The 4,394-nt window shown below is 43.5% G+C and overlaps 1 pseudogene; it reads right to left on the bottom strand.

The window, feature by feature from the left end:
• Nucleotides 1-1,531: 1,531 nt before the first annotated feature.
• Nucleotides 1,532-1,712, bottom strand: LOC143175858 (U2 spliceosomal RNA; annotated as a pseudogene).
• Between the last annotated feature and the right edge of the window lie 2,682 nt (nt 1,713-4,394).

Consider the following 4,394-nt stretch of genomic DNA (forward strand, 5'->3'; position numbering starts at 1 on the left):
GTCGGATTTGTGTAAAAAGTCGCGGTGCAGCCTCTCCACCTTGATAGGATACCTCCCATCGCCGGTGAAGCTGCACTCACGACACTTGTACGTCAATACAACGCCCGGATGATGTTTCCGGGCGTGCTTTGTCAAATCCGTGTGGGACTTGTACACGCCACTCATCCTGATCCCGGGGACACCGAAGCAGGCAGGGCATCGGAACTCCGCCGGGAAGGGAGTCACCAGGGCGAGATTATTACTCCCCTCGGTAGTGCAGGAGGTGACTGACGCACTATCACCGCGGTCCTGCATCGCTCTTAAGACTAAGTCCTACGCTAAGTGAGACAGAAGAAGAGACAGAGTTGCTGTGGCAAATATTTCTAAGTGCCACAGCGAGGCGAAACGGGGAGGATAGACAGAGTGGGAATAACAGAGGAAGAGAAGAGAAAACTAAGTCCAAAGCGACAGAAGGAATACCGCCACGCGCTAACACCCTACTGACTCCGCCGGCACTAAGTCCGGTGTCGAAGACTGCCTGGAAAAATGACAGCCTCCGACGTGGCAGTCGGTAGGGAGACTAACAGGTGACGGTTACGGAGGAGTGCAGCGATCTCGATGGAGGAAGAGCGACGGAATCACCCACTCCACCGAGGACTGCACTAACTAACGGGTGAGTGGAGTCAGCCTCCACGCGGGCGGTGACTGAAGGGAAAAGAAGGAAGTGGAGGCGCCACTCGACTCGGACCTCACGCGTCCCGGTCCGTTGATACACTTCAACGGATGAGAGAGATCGGAGGAGTGGGTGGACGCGTAGGGGTAAGGTAGAGGACTACCGACGATGATTCGAGCACCGCAGACGGCTGGAGACCGGCTGCGTTACCCTCCTCACTGCCGGGGGGATAGAAAGAGAAGAGAGACTCACTCGGCGCAGGAGTCCAGCGATGCAGGAGCTCTCTCCGAGGGGAATAACACCTCGCTCCTGATTCCTGATCCAGCGGAGGTAGACGTGGATCAGGCGAGCCGTCCTTCCCGTCGGGGTTGCCGATGGCCAAGTCCTGGTGGGTCGTAGCGGTGTTGGGTGACCCACGTAGAGGAAGACCAGGGCTGATGGGGTTGGCCTGTGGTGGTTGTTGGCGTCCAAGTAGAGGGCTGGTTGCCCTAGGACCCTCTTAGACCCTCAGTAGACCCTGGTCGTCCTCTCCCTCGGTTGTCCACGGAAGCAGGATGGTGGGCGGCGCAGGTGGTGATGCGCGGGTGATCCTCCCGCGCAGGTGGGCGGCGCAGGTGTACTCCCGCGCAGGCTTGATCCGGTCCCGTGGCGAAGGCACTTTATCACACTTTACCGCACAACACCTCGAGCACTGATCGTGAACAGACCTTGCCGCGCACACGCCCGATCGCAACTCGGCCCGCACTATTGCGTAGTACCGCGGCGGGTGAATTTACCGAGATTTCGGGACTTCGCGGAGCCAGAATATTAAGGGGCTTACTCTTTGGAGTCCCGAGTCGGTCCAGCAGGTGAAAAAAAATAAGAGCTCTAATTAGCAGCGCTAATTGAGCCGTTTCTGGCGGCACTGCAGTGCCGGACCGACTCACGGCGGAAGTGGAGCGAGCCCTAGCGATCCGCCTGAATCCAAAAATCGCGTTAATTTTCTGACTCCGCGATGCGGAGTGTATCAGATATTAAGCTGATAAGAACAGATAAAAAGCGCTTTATTCACAAAGAATGTTCCCCCAGCCTTACATTGTTTGGCTGGGGGTGGATACATAGTAGCGCCTTTATGGCGAAGGCAAAATAGTTGATATAACTCTATAGCGTCTGTCGCTATTTTCAGATCTCAATCGGCGGTGGCTCTTATCTCATAAACACCTTAGCATTTATATGAATCTAGCAAGAGTCTGAATATGTATATACTAGTGGAAGTAGATAGTTAATCGAATAAATAGCCAAACTAGAATAAATTATATAAATAAATAAATAATAGTAGCGTAGATTAAATAAACAAATATACATAGCATACATAAATATAAACAAGAAAAGAAGAGGCACAGAAATATATATACATAAATAAATAAATAAATAAATAGATAAAATAAATAACCAAACAGAAATAAGCGAGAATAAACATTAAAGATTAAATAAACAAATATACATAGCATAAATAAATATGGACAAAATAAATATAAGTGTAGATATATAGCTAAAGGTAATTTTCAATATATACAATTCAGTGGTTAAATATGTACATAATATGTAGTTCCTAGTCAAATCCGGGCTCTACTGTGCCCCGGCCTTCGCCATAGAAAACAGCACATAAATAAAATAAAATAAATAGATATATAAATATAAATACGATTAAAAGCATCTCAGTAGCGGCTATTTCGCATTTCAATTAGGGCGCATACGCGGAAGTGCAGTTATAGAGAAGCGGTTAGTATAGAATTAGAGTAGGCGGTTGAGGCAGGGAATGATTAAAATGAATAGATCAGATAGATAAAATAATCAAGTACATAAATAAATAAATAATAAATAATAAATAAATAAATAAATAGATAAATAAATAAACTGGGATAAAAAAATCAGAAATATAAAAAAATTAAAGAAAAATAAAAGAAAGAGTACCAAATTGATGAATAATTAGAACCAGTGTCACATCACTAATTAAGAAATCGTTACCAAATCTCGTAGTTAGTTCAGAAAGAAAAAATAAACAGATATGTAAATAAATATGTAAATAAATAAATATGTAGATGAATAAATATGTACATAGATAAATATGTAAATAAATAAATGTTTACATAAATAAATAAATACGTAAGTAGAATGAAAGAAAAAAGAAAAAAATATCTAACTAAACAGATAAATATATCGTTAGTCAGTATGTTTGAAATGGTTAAGTAAATAGATAAACAAAAACCAGGAAAAGAATATAATTAAATGAGTTAATAACTAAATAAATAAGTAGTTAAATAAACAGAGTAAGATAGATAGAACATGAATAGTTATATAGACGAAATGATAAATAAATGGCCATAAGGCCGAGAAGCGAACTCGATGTGTGTTATGAGAGTACACTTTGATCTCAGCCATAAGGCCGAGGAGCGATCTAGATGTGTGTTATGACAGTACACTTTGATCTTAGCCGTAAGGCCATGAAGCGTTCTGGATGTGTGTTATTCGAGTACACTTTTATCTTAGCCATAAGGCCTGGAAGCGATCTGGATGTGTGTTATCCGAGTGTAATTTGATCTTAGCCATAAGGACGAGAAGCGATCTGGATGTGTGTTATCCTTTTACACTTTGATCTTATTCATAAGGCTGAGAAGCGTTCTGGGTGAGTTTTATGCCAGTAGAGTTTGATCTTAGCCATAACGCCTAGAAGAGATCTGGTTGTGTGTTATGCGAGTACACCTTGATCTTAGCCATAAGCCCGAGAAGCGATCTGGAGGTGTCTTATGCGAGTACACTTTGATCTTATCCATAGGGCCGAGAAGCTCTCGGGATGTGTATTATGCGAGTACCCTTTGATCTTAGCCATCAAGCCGAGACGCGATCTGGATGTGTGTTACGCGAGTACACTTTGATCTTAGCCTAACCACGAGAAGAGATCTGTACGTGTGTTATACGAGTACGATCTTATCTTAGCCATAAGCCGCGAAGCGATCTGGAGTTCGGTTATGCTCGCACACTTTGATCTTAGCCATAATACCGGGAAGCGATCTGGATGTGTGTTTTGCGAGTACCCTTTGATCTTAGTAATAAGGCCCAGAAGCGATTTGGATGTGTGTTATGCGCGTCCACTTTGATCTTAACCATAAGGCCTAGAAGCGATCTGGATATGTCTTATGCGAGTAGTCTTTGATCTTAGCCATAAAGCCGAGCAGCGATCTGGATTTGGGTTGTGCGTGTACACTTCGATCTTAGCCTCAAGGCCGAGACGCGATCTGGCTTTGGGTTCTTCGAGTACACTTTCATTTTTGCCATAAACCTGAGAAGCGATCTTGATGTGTGTTATGAGAGTACACTTTATTCTCAGCCATAAGGCCAAAATGCGATCTGGATGTGTGTTATGTGAGTATACATTGATCGTAGCCATAAGGCCGAGAAGCGGTCTGGATTTGGGTTATTCGAGTACACTTTGATCTTAGCCATAAGGCCGAGAAGCGATCTGGATTTGGTTTAGTCGAGTACTCTTTGATCTTAGCAATAAGGCCGAGAAGCGATCTGGATGTGTGTTATGCCAGTACGCTTAGATCGTAGCCATGAGTCCCAGAAGCGATCTGGATTTTGTTTATTCGAGTACTAATAATAAACTAATAAACCTATATAAAACTATATAAAACTATATAAAACTATATACAACTATGTAAAACTATATAAACCTAGAAAAACTATATAAAATTATACGAAG

This window comes from Nomia melanderi, unplaced genomic scaffold, assembly GCF_051020985.1.
Source record: "Nomia melanderi isolate GNS246 unplaced genomic scaffold, iyNomMela1 scaffold0233, whole genome shotgun sequence".
NCBI classification, from domain to species: Eukaryota; Metazoa; Arthropoda; class Insecta; order Hymenoptera; family Halictidae; genus Nomia; species Nomia melanderi.